The 19,242-nt window shown below is 31.6% G+C and overlaps 1 long non-coding RNA gene across 1 annotated transcript; it reads right to left on the bottom strand.

Moving 5' to 3' along the window:
- Positions 1 to 610: 610 nt before the first annotated feature.
- LOC136343507 (uncharacterized) lies at positions 611 to 13,165 on the bottom strand. Its single transcript, XR_010732795.1, has 2 exons — positions 13,069 to 13,165; positions 611 to 761 (listed from the first exon to the last, which is right to left on the bottom strand). It is a non-coding gene; the product is annotated as an uncharacterized lncRNA (long non-coding RNA).
- Between the last annotated feature and the right edge of the window lie 6,077 nt (positions 13,166 to 19,242).

Genomic DNA, 19,242 nt, shown 5'->3' with positions numbered 1-19,242 from the left:
TGAAATTTGCAAAAATTAAAAAATTTTGCATGGACAGTAAAAACTCTGTTGTTCAGTATTATTAATCCTCGAGGCAGTTATGCATCACACCTGGTATTGACTTCAGCATTTAAGTAGGTATTTACAATTTGTTCCTTGGGCATATCTTCCCTTCTTCGTGGCTATCAGAAATTGAAGGGTACTTTTCAAAACTCAGTACCAGTTGAAATTAAAAATCGGATTTATTTATCAACACTCTAAATGCTGGAAATATGAGTGAAGATAGTTTTACTTAATTCTCTTTAGCTCTAGACTTTTTTCGTCAACTTAGATTTTAAGATATTTCTTCGTTCACTCCTAGTGTCAACTTCCGCAAAGCTACTCAGTTCACCTCGCACTCCATTGACACCTTTGGAATGACACCAACACCAATTTTCGTTTCCTCTAACTCATGATTACTTATAATTTTCCAATCATGGAATCGGGTACTTTTGAGTTATCATGTAGATATCTATGGAACAACTAGCCACACTGATCTTTTTTTAGGGGGAACACTTGATAATTTATATAAAATGAAACACTTCTCGAGGACTTCTTTAAAAATGGGATGTTAACCAATAAAACAACCAACAAATACAGTTCATTTATTTGCAATTTATCAATAAAAAATATACTATTCATTTCATTGAGTATTGCAACTTACAACTCGGCGGGAAGTTCGTCATATGAATCACTATGCTGGCTGAATGCGTCTCATTCGTGAATTACGGAATAGGTCGTCTCTGTGAACATAAATCTAACATTAAACCACGTTTGTAATTGCAATAAAACTCCAAAAGTTAAACCGAAATCTTCATAGGAATATATAGATGTTAAATCTTCGTTACCGAAATAAAAGAACAAACGCACAACTTATGTTTTGATTTATATTTATAACTTTAATTTCACTGAAATTTCTAGCTTAAGGACATCTTTATATACAGGGTGACTCATATGTATGAAATAATGTTCATATTATCATAGAAAAAAAAAACGTTGAAACAAAAATTTTGGAACTAATTCTTTCGCGTATGATCATCAATTTTTTCTATATCTCATAGTCTCCCGTGTAGACTGTCAAACTTTTTTTTTTCAAAAAGCAACCTATTACTTTTTGTCTTTTTTTGGAATGGGAATCTTTTTACATACCACTGCATAAAAATGTTGGGAGGTTACAATAGGAAAATTTTGACATAAATTGCAATGATGTTTGTAATATTAAAATTCATTATTTTACGTACGTCTATGGCTACCGGTTTCATTTTTTCTTAGTTATTAAAACATTTTTTAGTATGAATATGTTTATTGATAAAGTGCATTTAAAGTGGTATACAATGATACATTTAACCGAAAAAGAACATGTCGATATTTTTTAATAATGATTGATTTTGGAGAAAAAGAATCCAACAAGAAGTGGGTGTGCTTTTTAATGACGTTTGTCCTAACTGAGCCCTTATTGCCCAAACTGCTAAAAAAATACAGAGACAGGCAATGTTCGGGATAAACTTAAGACAAGTCGATCAAAATCAGTCATTGATAGTAACAAAGTCTTAGAATTACTATTGGACATTCAAGACAACCCAACAGTACTAGAAAAGAGCTGGATATTTACGCTATAACTTGTAAACAAACGAAAATCGGATAACAACATTTGAGTTTTTTTATATTTATTTTTCATCTACAACACGCTCCTGAAGTTTGGCACGATCCTCTCGACTCACCCTTTAAAGTCCAATGGTTTATAATGACAATGTAATTATGTAAGCTAATGTGGGCTACATGACTCCTGTTATCATTTTCACAAAAAAAAAATTAATTGAAAATTAACACTAAATAGAACAAAAAATACTATCTTTTGATAATTGTTCATTTTTTTAAATGTTGCTCACGTCATCGGTAGCGGAAAATGACCGATTTTTTAAACTTAAAACGTAGATCAAGTGACTCCTCAAATTAAAGGTCTTTCCAAACTACATTCTCTGGTGTATAGCGATTAGTTTTTGAGAAAAACAAATAAAAAATTATTACAAAATAACATACAAACTGAGTTAAATAGTGTGTAAACAATGAAAAAAGGTATTCATTGATAGGAATGGGTTTGTTGTCGATTTTGTGTCACAGTCTTTGGTTTAAAAAAAAAGAATAAAAAGATAAACAAAAATAACCAAAGACTATAGGGACAAAATCGAAAACAAACTGGTTTCCTATCAACGAAAAAGTTTTTTACCAAATATATATCTACTTTTTCAAAAACATTAAGTATAGATTTTGAATCGCCACACACCACTGAATGTAGTTTGGAATGAACTTCAATTTGATGTGTCACTTGCCCTTGATTTAAATAAAAAAATCGGCCATTTTACACCACCAGTGACTTAGACAACAGTAAAAAAATAAGCAAACGATAAAGGATAGTATTTTTTGTCCCATTTAATGATGTTTCACAACTTAAAAAAAAATATATTTGTAGGATCCGTTTGTCAGATCGCTACAATATTTTGTAAATATTAATCAATAAGTATAATTGTTGCCGTCTGACCAAATCGAGATGCAAATAGGAAGATGTACATTGTAAAGTAACTATAATTTAGGCTAAGTTAGGGGAATAAAGAGTGAGGTACCCTGATGATACGCCCATGTGTATGGTCACTGAGTTCATGTGGTTCGCAGCATTACTGAAATTTTCCCTGTAATTACCCTTAGTCGAGAGCCACATGAAGTAAGAGAAAGTGGAGCATCTCATTGTTAGAACCAGGAAAGAGGGTCGAAGGACAGTCGACAACGGTTCTGACAAAGGATGGTTCATGATGTTCAGGTATGGCTGGCCACATGGCGGATCGGGAATCGGTCTCTGGTTAGGGTACGCCGCTGGTTTATTGCCCCAGTATGTAGCATTTAAGGTATTGGAGAAAACGGTGACGCTCTCTTTTCTCGAGGTGAGGATTCGGCGAGGTGTCGGGAGTGTCGCGAAGGAACGCAAGCATCCTCTTAGTTAAGTTAGTAAGTAAGCCCCTAATTGTAACAACCCAGGAATAAAACCCTAGACAACTGAAGAAAAAAGCCTACATATTTTAAATGTCAAAAAATAAAGGCGGGTTATAATTTAGAGCCGCACCATATTTTATTGTTTGTGTTAGACGGCCGTCTTCCTGCTGATTTTAAGAATATAAAGTCTTTACGATATTATATTTAACCATTTTCATTCAATCGAATTAATTGTATTCAGATTTAAATTAATATACAATACAGGATGGTCCATTTTCGATGGTTTTCGTAGGTCTCGTGGAAACTACTCTAGATAGCGCAAAACTGTTTGCGCAGTAGTAAACTACTTATTTATGGAACAAACATGCTATTGACAAAACTTCCAGAACTAGCTGCGTTTTTGAACTACATAGTGATTTTGAAAAATAGCCATTTTTGACCTCCCTAATATTTTTTTTACCTTCCGGCTTATTGAACCAGTGAAAATGGATTCCTAACTAGAATTTTCTGTAGAATGCAAAATCTTACTTGGTTTCTTTTATATGTTCTAGTTTTTCAGTTATTGGCTAAATTTAGTTTTTTTGTTATGAAACACCCTGTATATTTTTTTAAAATAAAATTATACTTGTAATTTTCTTCTAGAAAATGAATAATATTACAAGATTGTTTTTATAATTGGTTGGCTAAATTACCATTTATTGACTTATGGACACCTATACCCTAAAAGGTGACACTAACCTAATTAAGGGCACAATTTAGATAAGTCTTCAGATTTATTATATTTACATTTAACAAGGATAACATATACCATGTGTGGAACTTGAGTATGGTATTAATGGCTTTAGGGTACCTTTTTATTAGGTCAAAAGGGTTACTTTTAGATAAAGTAAATATCAAATTAGTTAGTCTTGCCTAGGCTAGCATCCCGAATTGTCTTAAAACAGAATATATGACATATAACAAAAGGCAGTTTTATTTTCTATAACCTCTTTCCAACACTATTTATTACTTTTTAAATTATTTTTAGCAAGTAAACTATGAAAAACTGAAAATTTTTTACTTTGACAGCTAAATGACGATTATTTTCTGCAAATTTAAGTTATATCAAGTTTCTTACCATTTGATATGGAAATTTTTGAAAGTTCTGGATAATATAATACATTCAGCAATTTTATGCCTTCGTACTCATTTGGGTATATTTGTTACACTGTATCCCAATAAGACGAAAAGTTGCGATATTGGCAATCCCTATTCAATCAAACTTCAAACGTTTTTTTTTTTCAAAAAGACTTTGCTCTAAAGTGTTTATGTGTTTGCAATAATACGTACCAAACACATTTTTTTACATAATATTACGTAATTTGCAAATAGGATTGAAAACGTACCAAAATATGCATGTGCTCATATAAGTACAGTGCGTTCATAAGGTGTCAACACGCATGTCTCGTTATAGGTTCAAATAAGCTCAATTTGAGTCATTCAAAAAATTAATACAACGGTGAATTCAATGCAATAAATCAAAGCACTTTTCATGAAAATCGTTACAGAACTTGTGAATTAGCTTCTGACGAATTAGCAGAGTGAAACAATCAATCTCATTATCAATATAATAATGAAAATTTGTAAGATGATAATGTATAGCTTGACGTCCTTCCAAGTGAAATGCCCGACGAGATAGTACTTCAATATGCAAATGACGAACACGACAGCGAACATGAAGATTCGCTTTGGATAAAATCTAATCTAGACATTAGTAGGTCAACCAGTGCAAGGTATACCGGCTCTGTCTTTGGGTTCTAATATAATCTATATATGGAAAATGACAAGTTTAATGTATTTGTGTTTTATGGAAAAAACCTGACGTTGTAAAGATATTTTCAATCTGATATGACTTCCGGTTGCACCAGAAACTGACCCTTACCTAATTTTTTTTAATGAAGGAAGAGTCTGTCTAGCTCCTAATTATATGATCTCAGACAAACAGATTGAACTAATTTGATGTTTATCATTCTATGTAAATCGTTTGAATTTGTGTTTATAGCTATATTGATAAAATAATATTGTTTTCAACCATAAAATAAATTTCTCTGAAATGGTTAATTATTGTTATTTTTCGATAAAATTTGGTACGTAGCTATTTAAAGAATGCTAAATTCAGATATGTGATTATTTTTTCCACAAAAACATTATAATTTTTTTTTTCGATTTTTGACAGAGAAGACAAGTTATAATAAGGCTTGATCCAGTGAGTTAGAAAAAAAAATTACAGAATAAATGGAGCCTTATGTTCTCAATCTTTTAAATATTGATTTTTTCAAATCTAATTATAAATGCTAAAGTTCTATGAATGTTTCCATCTTAAATGGGTAACACTGTATATGGAAGCACCAGAAATGCATTGATGACTTCCGAGCTTTTTAAAAATTGGTTTTACCAGCAATTTTTTCCGGAGGCAAGTTTATATTAATTTTCATATGTAAAGACTATGCCCTTCTAGACACTGAGTTAATTTCAGGTTAAGTGTTTTTTAAAGTCTCAAAATCCCCCAAAAAAGCTTTATTACTGTTAGATGATCCTCATACCATCCAGCCACTGAAAAATTGAAAACAAGTGACGAAATTATATTTATAATGTTTATTCCACCAAACGTCACGCCTTTAATCCAACCTATGGATCAAAATATAGTGAGGCTTATGAAACTGCACTACAAAGATAATATTCTTATTTCTATCGTCGCTAGGGATGATGCAATGGAAGAAACTTTGAAGAAACCTACTTTACGAAATGAAGTTATTCATTTGACACCTACATGGAAAAAGTAATGTTCCTAAACAATTGTGAAATGCTGGCAAAATATAATGGCAAAAACTAATGAAAAACAGGTTGATAAAGAGAATTTGCCGTTGCCTATTACTAAGCTGCATCTAGATGAGAAGAAAGCCTCTATATCATACTTCTACAAGCTGTAGGACTTTCTGAATATACAATTCTAGAAAGAATGAACGAATGAACGAAAACGCAATAAAAGAACATTTAAATCGGAAAGACAAATGTAACACCAATGATGATCCTCAAAAAAAATATTGTGAAATCCAAAACGACCTAGTTAATAAACTTTTACACTCCGAAGCACTTAAAAATAATGTTGGAAAGGGCCAAATAAAATTCTTTAGGCATTAGTGAAATAATTAGCCTAAAATCTATGGGAAAAAACGATTATAGCAAGATTTTCCACTAAACAAATACAAACCAAAATAACATAATCTTTTTCGTTAAAAAATTTGTCATATTTCTAAATATGTATGTAATTATACAGGGTGTTCCTAATTATGTGCATACAAAAGGGGGTAATTTTTTAACTTATTTCACAACTTAAAGTTCATATAAACATGGATTCACAAACGTTATTTTACCTATCTACACGATGTTGAAAATTCAGAAAATTTACAGTTTTTTCGTTACAGCTTCCTGCACTTTTGAGATATTTAGCTAAATTTTGGAACACAGTTTATAATGTAAGACTTACATCATTGGACATATCAAATGGTTTTGATAATTTGTAGGGTGATATTTTTTCAAGGGCCATGCTTTCTTTTCTCTCCATGAACTTATTCCCGATGCGGGGCTGGTAGATTTCACAATACAAAATGGCTTTTTAATTTTGTTTAGAAACTGTTTCGTCTCTTACAATTTTTTTTTAATCTATGCCGGTTATCAAAAAATTAATTAATTAAAAAGCGATTTTTTTGGTCAGGTCATCAACGCGTCCGGTGGTAGAGACGTTTCAAAGTTCTTTTGTATCCATATAATCGCGATTATACTCTAGTGATAAAAGTTTACCTGTAATTTTCATTTATTTATTCTCAGTGGTAATATACTAATAATTTTATGATATTGTTGGAAATACATAAACTATTATTTTAGTCTGCATACTTGGATTTTCATTTCTGATTATGTTTAGAATCACGTATGAATTTTGAGTCGTTATGTATTTGTCCATATTTAATCAGTTTTTCCATATTATATGAATATTAGATAAGACTAGTACTTGACCAAATAAAAAAAGAACGTCTGTGTTCAGTTAAAATAAAAATCAGCTATCATAGAGAGTGCAAGCACAGAATAGGAAAGAATAAAGTAAGACACCATTCCATTAATCAAGTCAGTAGTAATATACATTATAAATTCTATATTTCAAATTTTAACTTCAAGCGAAGCTAAAAATGAAGTTAATCATTATATAGCTGATTCATGCCAAGTTCCTTACATAGATCTGTTTTATCATCAAAGCAAAAAAGCACCTTAACCCCTAATAATGCTTAATGGAGCATTGTGACTGCCCATGAGTTTCATTTAATAGAAATGTATGTTTGACTTGAATTTAAACGTTCTAAAAATTGTAGGTATAAAAGTTGGTAGAGTAAATTATCAAAATTACTGTTACCAAGGTAACATTATTTTACAATCACATTTCGTAATATTAATATCACAAAACTTGATAACTGTTTAAATTTCAAAATCCAAATGAAGCCCATCTAATACAAGAATAACTAGAATAAGATATGGATGGATGTTCTATTACAAATTTTAAAATTTTATGTACAGTTCTTCTGATTTTATTCAACCACTTTTTTAACAATATTTTTAAAGTTTACAAGTATTAATATACAAAATGACTATTTTCAGTTTTTAAAATACTAGATATGACGCAACTCCGAAAGAAGCACTATCTAGTCCTTATCAAAGGATTACACAACTGTTTAGAGCAGAAAAAAAATGTATTCAGTTCAAAAAAGCGGGTAACATTTCATTCACAATACATCTTAACCGCATAGTTATTAGCTATCTGGAATGAAGCTTTAATGATATTTTTAATTTTTTTGGTTGAATCCCTAGATATTATTGTCACTTGTGGCTGAATCTTCCGGAATTCACTAAAAATCCAAACATGTTCAAAAAAATCGGAAAATATAGAAATCTTTGAAATGAACAGAAAAAAAATAAAGATCGCAGTGCTCAGGATACATAATTTAATACTTATAGGAACATAAGATTTGCTAATTAATAAATTGCACACTCCACTTATTAATATAATTGGTGTACAAAAAGAAACTGATCATTTTTTGGTGAAATTAAGCTTCATTAAAAACATAGTTATTGAAAATTATAGTAATCAAAATAATTTCCATAACTGTCTATGGTCTTTTGCCATTTACTGGGTAGATGATGGATGCCCTCGTGATAAAAGCTTAGTGGTTTCGACGAAAAATAGTTATCGAGCCATTTTCCAATATCTTCAACGTTAAAAAATCGTTGGTCAGCTAAATGAGACTGCATGGATCTGAACAAGTGAAGGTCGGAAGGAGCCAAGTCTGGAGAATACGCCGCATACTGGAGTATTTCCCAGCCTAACGAGAAGATGAGTTCCTGGGTCGGTTTAGCTGTATGCGGACGAGCATTATCATGCAGCAACATCACTTTCCGACTTCCTTGACCCGTAAATGATCTTTTTACCTCCAGAGCATCACTTAATTTGATCATTTGGGCCTGATAACGGTCAGCTGTAACAGTTTGACCGGGTTCCAGAAGCTCACAGTAAATGATTCCTTTATAATCCCACCAGGCACACAGTAAGATTTTCTTGGCATGAATGTTTGGTGTTACAACTGATGTGGATGGCTGGCCTGGGTCAACCCATGTTTTTCTGCGCTTAGAATTGTCATACAAAATCCACTTTTCATCTCCCGTAATAATATTATGCAGAAAATTCTTTCTTTTATACCGAGAAAGCAAGTTCATGCAGATGTTAACTCTTCGATTTTTATTGTCTTCGGTTAGCTCATGAGGAACCCATTTTCCTGCTTTTTGAATTTTTCCCATTCCACGCAATCGAACTGAAACTGCTTGTTGACTTACTCCTAACTGCTCTACAAGCTGTTTTTCAGTTTGGCATGGATTTTCATCCAATAAAGTTTGCAGTTCTTCGTCTTGAAACTTTTTTTCGACACCCGCACGTGGATCGTCCTCAAGACAAAAATTTTCCTCACGAAACTTCTTAAAACCATCTCCTAACAATTGAAGCACCGACAGAATTATCTCCTCAAACCGAATTAGCCATTTTTGTTGTTTCAGCAGCATTTTTTTTCAGTTTAAAACAGAACAACATTGATATTCTCAAATATTGCTTGGAAATATCCATGTCTCTATTTACGTTTTGTTCACTGAACTACAGCTCCTAAGCAACTGAAATTTTTATCATATAAAGTCATAAATAAACAACACCTGCTTACAATTGCAGGCGAATTGAACGTGTCTAAGTATGTTTTTTTATTGCATATAACTTAATTGCTCAGTTTCTTTTTGTACACCTATTATTATTCATTTCCATTTCGTCCGATGCCTTATCAGTAGAGTTACAGCAATGCAGTAATGGAAGTGGAGGATTTCAACCACAAAGTATGAAAAACATGACATTTAAGTGGAGCTTCGATAGAAAATATTTACCAATTTTGATGTTTCTTAGAACTGGATTTTTTTTTCATTAAACACAACAAAGTATTTTAATAACAGTTGTAGTTTTTTGGATTAAAAAGAGGGTAACGTGATATTTAGAAGAAATCTCCACTGTACATTTATGACCTTTGCCAAATTGAACATTAATACTGACATTCTCATTTTGATTCGATCCTTGGATATTATTGTTAATGTTGACTGAATGTCCAAAGATGTTTTAAAAACCCAAGGATGAATAAACGAAGAATTTAATGCTCAGAATACATGATTTAGTACTTATGGGAAAACAATTAAATTTGCAAATCACTATATCACACACTCCACTCATTAATATATTATAAATTTCTATCTTATATACTGCCAGGAAAGTAGTCACAGCAGTGGGATAATTAACGTTTGATATGCATACCTATGTTCTTACAAAAACTCTGCATTGTGGAGTCACTATGAGCCCAGAAAAAAATATTAAAAAGACTTCAAAAAATATTGTTTTCGTTATAAGAAATTTCTTAATAAAATAATAAGAAATTATTTTACGTGTTAATAAAAAAATAAGAAATATATTCCGCAATACAAGTTTCATAACAGTTCACAAACATAATTATCGAATGAGTTTTACGAATGTGTTTTTTGCAAGCGTTTTGAACACATTGATCGGACGTCTTTATATGTTTGCTTCGGGGACAAATATCACAACTTTTTGAGGCTCCTTTTCAAGGCTGAATCATAGGGTTTTTGAGGTTAAAGATTCAAAATCACAACGTTGTGTTCTGAGCCGTATTGCAAATAATAGTTGAAGCGTCTCTGCTTCACGCGACGCGAAATATTCGTTTTTGGTAAAACAACCAATTTCTCTAATAAATAGCCTTCTTAAGTACTTTTTGTCTTTGTAATAACTCAAATTTGAGAATGAATATAACCAATTCGTTTACGGTTGTTATATTTGTCATTAGATAAAAAAATTACAATTGGTCACCTTCTTGTTATTTTCTGTGCACTATACATAGCACATAATTTACCTAAAGTGTCAATTCTTGATTTTGTTATATTCTAAAATAAAATTTCATCAGGTTTATTATTTAACTCGAGATCGAATATTGTTGCATTATCATGGATTACGCTATACATATATTATAACCGCCTCTGACTGTTCTGGAGTACACAAAAGAAGTTTGTCATTTTTTCAAAAACATTCCAAAAAATTCTGGAATAATTGGAACTAAAATTTAGTAGTGATGAGCTGTATAAAAAGTGCTAATAGTTATAGGCGTATCATAAATGTATATTATAAAACAAACTTATATAGGACGTTCCAAAATTGTTCTGCCAACAGCTTACTGTAGGTTCCCGTAATCAAAATAAGGTATAAAGTTTATATAAACAAATGTCCAAATGGCCTTTATTTTCGAGATACAAGCTGTTAAAGTTTAAGAAAAAAAATGGTTTTTATTTTTTTATTTCCAAACGGCTTAAGATGTTTTAACCAAATTTCGTACATTTGTTTAGCATATCGGTAGGAATAATTAAAAAAATTATTAACTTTAACCATTCACCAGCGACGGAGATATAGGTGTCATGCTTCCTTTATAATTATATAAAAAAATTGTAGCGCTCAGTGTAATATTTCGTTTAAAGTAATCCATCACATGCGTCAACGTGTTTAGCAAGTTTTTGGTCTGTTCTTAGTTGGTTGTATTTCAAGCAGTTTAATCATAAAAAATTTTTCTTTGATTAAGTGCATTTTTACAACTCAAGCAAAGAAGTTTTTAATTTTTTAATTTCACAAGCCCCTTCGATATTCGAGACAAAATGTCGCTGCAAGTTTCGGATATCGATGGGTATAAAAATAGAAACTCCTAGCCATTATAAATCAGCCAGTGGCTGAAGTAAGTACGCCATAGTTTCTTTGTTAATACAAAATTAAGAATGCTATATACAATATTTAAAAAGATACAAATCATAATTTGCGTCATTGCGTTTTCTCGCAATTTCCTCTTTTCATATTTCTTGTATTCTTAATAATTTAATCACAAAAAAAAAACGTTAAAGTGATTCTGTTCTGTAAGATTCTGAACTGTAAGATTTGTTCTTCAGCAGCTACACTCTGAATTCTTCTAACACCAGCATTTGAGTTGGATATGACTAAGATGTACCGGTTTCCCTGAGGCGTCTGTCAATAACTAGAAAACTACACGATTTGGATATTGTCTAGTTGGAAATTTTTCATGATAAATCCGTTCACGAATGATAAACCTATTCACCTCTGCATGAATTATCACGAGCTTCACCATATAAAATTAGCACATTTGCCATTTCAGAGAATATGTATTTTATTTTTATAACTTTAAAAACAATTATTAATTTAGATTTATTTATTTGCTAGTTAACGAAACTACAAATAATAATGACAATAACGTGTACCTTCAGTAATAGTTAAGAAATCAAAAAACAAAAGCTATTTTTCAAATGCGTAACCATAGCAATACACATAACAGAGCCATTGCGATGTTTTGACCGCACTGTAATTGCATTCAGTGTTCAGTTTATTGTCATTATCTTTTGCAGCTTCATCAACTAGTAAATAATATCGCAAGAATTCAGATTAATTAAGTCTAAACTACTTAATGTACAACAAACTAAGAGACAAAAAATTTGCTAAACACATTGGTGCATATGATGGACTACTTTGAACGAAATATTATACTGAGTGTAACAATTTTTTATAATTAAAAAGGAGCATGACACCTATATCTCCGCCACTGGTGAATTGGTAAAAGTTAACAATTTTTTGAATTATAGCTACCGATATGCTAAACAAATGTACGAAATTTGATTAAAAAAATTTAAGTCGTTTGGAAATTTAAAAAAAAACTTTTTTTTCTTAAACTTTAACACCCTGTATATCGAAAATAAAGGCCATTAGGACATTTTTTTATATAAACTTTACACCTTATTTTGGTCACAGAAACCTACAATAAGCAGTTGGCTGAACAATTCTGGAATACCCTGTATACGAAAATATGTATGAAAGATAAGACAGATCTGAAATAAATGTACCTTTTTGGAGTAAAAAATTAATTCTTGAGCAAAATAATACATTCAATTGATTCTTAAACAATCCCATTTCCATATAATAACAACTCCGTTCGGAAAAAGACCTGCATTGTTGTATTAATAATGATGACCAAAGAATAATACGTTTTTTGATTGGCTTTAAACGAGTTGAAATGTATGCTAGTACTAGCTCCTATATAAATAAAAGAACACATGACAACTTATTCTTAAAAAGTAAAAAATGTAGTTTCGAGGATGAAATAACCAAACGTCGGGTCAAATTGACACCGATAATAGAATCCAAAGATAAAAAGGGACGAATTTAAACATAAGACATAAAAAAATATGGCGTTCAACTGGTGCCTGGGTAGAAACTCTATCCCAATACTAATGTCGCTTAGGATTAGGACTAGAAATTAATTCCTATTAACTACAGTACGAATAACATTTTAATAGTAGTTTTAAGTAATTAGTAATTAATTAATTTGTAATAATTACCTTAAAACCTTGCACCTCAAGTGGTGAACACGATTTAAGATGCCACCACTTTAACCTTCGCACCACGCCGGCCGTCGCTAGAGAAAAGATATCCAAGTTATAGAGTAGTAGTAGAAATGTATCGATACGAATCGATGCCTCGATATCGATATACAATATAACATCAATACGCACTATCGATCAATACAGTTTATTAGATATATTATCGATCACTGAACAGCTTTGTATTTAGGTCCACCTTTAAAATTAAGTTTTTACTGCTGAAAATTTCTGATCGTTATTCCTTTCTTGAAGGTGAGATCTTGTATCGGCGATTCAAAAATTGATTGACCCTCCGATTGAAAAAATGCGAATTGAAACAGGGCATATTCGCAACGTAACAATTAACTCATTTAAGGCACAATTACTTATCGTTTTCCATATTAGTTTATTTCATATTTCAGTGTCCAAATTATCACGTCATTTTGTATTCGAAGTAGTTCGGAACAGTTCCTAGTTTTAATCTTCCCAATACCGCCGTACTTTATTTACCTGAATCGATTTAATTCCCTCTCCCTTTATCTTTAGATGTTTCCAGATTTATTTGCAATGAAAAGCTTCGAGGGGATACGTGTACTCTATACTGCACTGTTCAGTTCTGTGAGCCGTGTTGGTTGATGATATTTGCCTGACGCTCAGGGGTGGTTCAAGGTGGTTTTCTGGATTTTTAGTTGTTGGTAATAAAGAAGACTGTAATAAAAAGTGTGAGACTTGAATTCCACATGTGGGGTCATTCGATATCATCCGCTGAATGTACGTTTGTAAGCAGAATTTCAGTGTAGAAGAACGATAAGCCCTTTTATCATAAAAATGTACTAAACTTTTTTACCGTGTATTAATGGATTGTGTAAATTTGTTAAATCATAAAATTTATAATAGCTTTGTTATTTACCTAGAACTTCATAAACATTATTTTCCTAGTTTGTAGAATAACGAGGATTCATATTCAAATGTGGATTTTATTTCGACGGTTAGGCATATGTCTATTAAAATTTCTTTCAAATTTCTTTACACATTGGTCTTTCACTTCTAAAATTCTTATAAAAAGTATCTTATGAAATATTTTAAAAATTAGAAAAATTAATCTTAAAAGTTTTTAGTATTTACCAAACGCATTTGCCAAAACTTAAGTTAGCTATTTATTAGCTTAAGATAGATTTCCAGTTATTCGAGGTTTTTGGATTTTTATTATTTTTAATACGGTCTGTATGAAATCGCTGATACATGAACAAGAGATTTAAAATAGAGTCTATTTAATCGCCAGAATTAGTCCAGCTACCCAACAACTTAAACGAGAAATACGACCAAGTTTCACAACGCCAATGAGAAATAGAGCACTTAGATGTATTCAAAATGGTGGTTCTTATTTTGAACATAAATAGATTATTAATTGTTTATTTACCGTTAATTGTGATTTTTTTTGTTTTTTTCATAATCAACCAAGAAATCTCCTAATACTTCTTTTCTTTACGTTATAGTAGGTATTAAGTATTATTTAATACGAATTTGCAGACCGTATTAAAAATGACAAAAACCCATTAATTTCCAGTATCCGGAAATCTATCGTAAGATAATAAATAACTAGTTTAAATTTTGGCGAATGTGTTTGGTGGATACTTAAAACTTTTAAGATGAATTGCTGATTAATTTTTGAAATATTTCTTAAAGAACTTTCCCCTTAAAAAGTGAAAGACTATTAAGATGGAACTTTTTAAGAAACTTGAATAAACTTACATGTAAGCATTCAAATAAAATCCACGTTTGAATTTGACTCGTTCCTATACTGCAAACTAGGAAAATTACGTTTATGAAGTTCTATGAAAATAACAAAGCCATTTTAGATTTTATGAATTAAAAAATTTAAATAATCTATTCGACATAATAAAAAAATTTGGTGCATTTTTGTGGTAACAGGGCTTGTTATTCTTCTGCACTTTAATAATAGTAGAAAAGCACAGTCAAATTAAAAAATATTAAAAATTTATTTATCAGGAAAACTGTAACACTCGGTATATAAGTATATTTGGCCAAATCAACTCAGAACGACCTTCTCTAATACTTTATTCAGTATCCTATACTACTGACCAAACACCCTGTATAATTATTGTGTCTTAAGTACAATATTTAAGGGTTGCATATCTATAAAATATTAACTTACACGCTTTCAGAACATTCACAGTAATTTAATATCAGCATATAGTTTTTCCCAAATTATTATTGTGCCATGGAGCCAAATTAATTTTTTCCAATGTAGGTTTCATCATTTAAACTATGAGCAACTCTAGATCTATTGGAGAAGTAGTTTTAATCACATAGAACACATGCAGGTTCTCGATTACTTTTAGTTGCCCTTGTGGAAATTACTAGTTCAACTAGTACATAAATTTTGTTTGCTTCTCTCTAACTCGTTTATTTCACAACTATCCTGATGTCAGAATATAGAAATATAGTATACTTGCGATAGTGTGGCCCAAAAAAACTAAGAGAAAATTTAATTAAAAAAAAAAGTATTATTTTGTACTGTTAGACTTACGTTGCACTATTACATTGTCAGTGTTTTGTTACTATTATAAACATTTATTTTAATATTATTAAATAAATATTTAAATGAATCGCGAAGAAAAAATAAAAATATACGAACTAGTCGAGAACGAAGTGTTCCGTAACACAAACGGAAGGTACATATAACACGTCTAAAGCGATTGTGTTATGAATTATAACTAAATTATACCGCTATATGAATATATGATGAATATTCTTGGACTAAAAGCTCCCGTAACTAAATTGAAAGAGGAACATGAAAATGTTACTACTTAAATATGATAAATGCGTAATAGTACTGAAGTACAAACAGAATCTGACGATAATGATACTGCATTTAACGGTAATGAAGAGATAGTTAAAAGCAAACGAACTGAGCAATTAAGGGAATTGAAATATTCAAATAGTCATCAATCTGTGAATCACGAATCTGAATTGTGTAATACTTTAACAACGGGAAATGAACAGACACCTGACAAATTTACATACAAGTAAAATGATAAAATAAAAATAGTAATTTAGCCAAAAAACGAATTGAGGAAATAATTAAAAATGTTTAAACCAAATCACATACATATATACTTGCATGTAACTGATCATCGTATATACACAACAAAAAGGAGATCAGAACATTCGAAATGATGAATTTATAATTTTTTTTTAATTAATTATAGTGCCTCAACATCTAAAGTCAATGGCACTCGGTACATCAGATATTTATACAATAATATTATTTGTTAATATCGTTTAGTTACTGTCTCGTTAATCCAGAATATTAATCTTAGATAAGTCTGTACATATCTATAGATTTTAGATAGCTTATAAGTTCATGTTATTTATCTGAGATGCTTAGGTTTTCTTGGAGATCTTCACTAACACTGTGTATAGCTCTTCTAGTATTGAATTGAGGACAGTCAATTAGAATGTGTTAAACCGTGAGGACTACATTATTGCAGTGGGCACAATGTGGTGGGTTTTTTCTTTTCATCAGATATTCATGGGTGATTCTCGAATGTCCTATTAGGAGTCTTCTGATTATGGTGGTGTCCTTTCTGTTCATGCCTAAGATTTTGGGCATCAGGATAAAAGGTTCAATTCGCGATAGTTTAGTTTTAGATGAACTCCAATAATTTTGCCATTTCTTTTTAATTATCTGTGTGAAAAAATTTCTAGCCCGTGGCAGCTGAACTTGTACGACCGGAAGTTCCAAGTTTAAGGCCTTCTTGGTAGCCAAGTCAGCTTTTTCATTTCCAGAGATACCAATGTGGGGCGGCGTCCAAACAAGGTGAATGCTGTTACCGTTGGAGACGAGGAGTTGGCATATATCATGAATTTCCTGTACCAAGGGATGAGCGGAGAATGGATCTTTAATTGAATATACAGGGTGAGTCGGGAGGATCGTGCCAAACTTCAGAAGCGTGTTGTACATGAAAAATAAATATAAAAAAACTCAAATGTTGTTATCCGATTTTCGTTTGTTTACAAATTATAGCGTAAATAAAATTAAAACATAAAATTAAAAAAATTTAAAAATTTCATAAGAAATTCCATAAATTAACGTTTGGATATCATAGTAAATGTTCAAAAATATTACCATTACCTTCTAAACATTTTCGGCTTCGTCTATGGAGAGTATTCGTTGCGCTCCTGATTGTTTCATGTCTTTCTTTAATAGCAGCTGCAGCATTTCTAATGCGTTGAATTAGTGCATCTTGAGTGTCCACTTTTACTCTGTACACTTCAATTTTAAACCAACCCCACAAACAATAGTCTAGTGGTGTGAGGTCTGGAGACCTTGGAGGCCAACTAATAGGGCCACCACGACCAATCCAACGTATTAATTTATGGAATTTCTTATGAAATTTATAATTTTTTTAAATTTTATGTTTTAATTTTATTTACGCTATAACTTGTAAACAAACGAAAATCGGATAACAACATTTGAGTTTTTTTACATTTATTTTTCATGTACAACACGCTCCTGAAGTTTGGCACGATCCTCCCGACTCACCCTGTATAGATGCTAGAGAGTCCGTACACACGGCAAATACTTTTTTGGTTCCTTCCAATGATTTGAGGGCCCTGTAAATAGCATACAGTTCTCCAGTATGTATGTTACAATGACAGGGGAGAAGGAAGCTGTGTTGCACTCTGTTTGCGTCAGTGCCCGCGAAACCCACTTTCCCTTCAGTCCTCGAAGCATCTTTATAAATGATAGTGTCCGGTTTAATTATGTCTATTTCCCGCCAGAAAGATTATATCATTAGAGAGGGGGGTACTTCCTGCTTATTGAATTTATGAAGGGAGAGGTGAAAAGCTGGTAGGTTTTTGGTCCAAGGTGGTGTCGTTAGTATACAGGGTGTCCCACAAGTGTTTCATTATATTTTAGTGGGTAATAGTACATTGAAAAATAATATGACTCCCTATATAAACCATATTCCAATAATGCTTCATTAAGAAGATACAAGGTGTTAAACTTTACTTAAAAAATCTAACTTTTATTAATATATTCAAAACCGTTTGAGATATGTAAGTGAAATTTGGCATGTTTTGAGAGTTAATGTAGACGCATTTATTTATGCAAAAGGGCTATTTTTCGTTTCACCAGTGACGTGCGTATGGACACCTCTCAGCACATTTTTAAAGAAAAACATGGTGCGCCATTGCTTTTTATCAAAATAAAAATTATTTTTAGAAGTTTAATTTCATTTAGAAGAAAAATGCTCACTTGACTCTTTTTCGTCCGACGCATCGTTTGCCAGTAAAAAATTGAATATATGGAAAATGGACAACCCTCGTGCTATTGCTTTTCGCAATAATCAACGGCAATTTTCCATAAACATTTGGGCCGGAATTTTAGGTGATAACATAATTGGTCCTTATCTGCTCCCACCTCGTCTAACTAGCCATATTTACGAACAATTTTTAAGAAATATTTTACCAGTGCTTTTGGAGGATGTGTCACTGAATGTTAGACAAAGAATGTCGTTTCAACACGATGGAGCACCTGCGCATTTTTCCTTGCTTGCTCGGCAACATCTTGATCAGGTTTTTTCTAATCACTGGATTGGCCGAGGCGGACCAGTAAATTGGCCGGCGCGATCCCCTGATCTAAACCCTCTGGATTTCTTTTTTTGGGGTCATGTAAAAAGTTTAGTATATGAAAGACCTATTGACAGTGAAGAGGAGTTGCTAGCAAGAGTGTTGGCCGCCTGCACACAAATTCAAAACACACCTGGAATATTTCAACATATCAGAGTATCAATGAACAGGCGAGCTCAATTATGTATTGAACAAAATGGCCACCAATTTGAACAATTTCTATAATGTTATAGCAAATAAATAATATTTAAAACAAACTTAATATTATTAAAACCATTTAGAGAATATCGTGCATATAGACGGTATTCAATTTTTTACTGGCAAACGATACGTCGGACGAAAAAGAGTCAAGTGAGCATTTTTCTTCTAAATGAAATTAAACTTCTAAAAATAATTTTTATTTTGATAAAAAGCAATGGCGCACCATGTTTTTCTTTAAAAATGTGCTGAGAGGTGTCCATACGCACGTCACTGGTGAAACGAAAAATAGCC

The sequence above is a fragment of the Euwallacea fornicatus genome, chromosome 15 (genome assembly GCF_040115645.1).
Source record: "Euwallacea fornicatus isolate EFF26 chromosome 15, ASM4011564v1, whole genome shotgun sequence".
Taxonomy (NCBI): domain Eukaryota; kingdom Metazoa; phylum Arthropoda; class Insecta; order Coleoptera; family Curculionidae; genus Euwallacea; species Euwallacea fornicatus.
The sequence above is the reverse complement of the archived record's forward strand: the minus strand, read 5'-3'. Positions and strand labels throughout refer to the sequence as shown.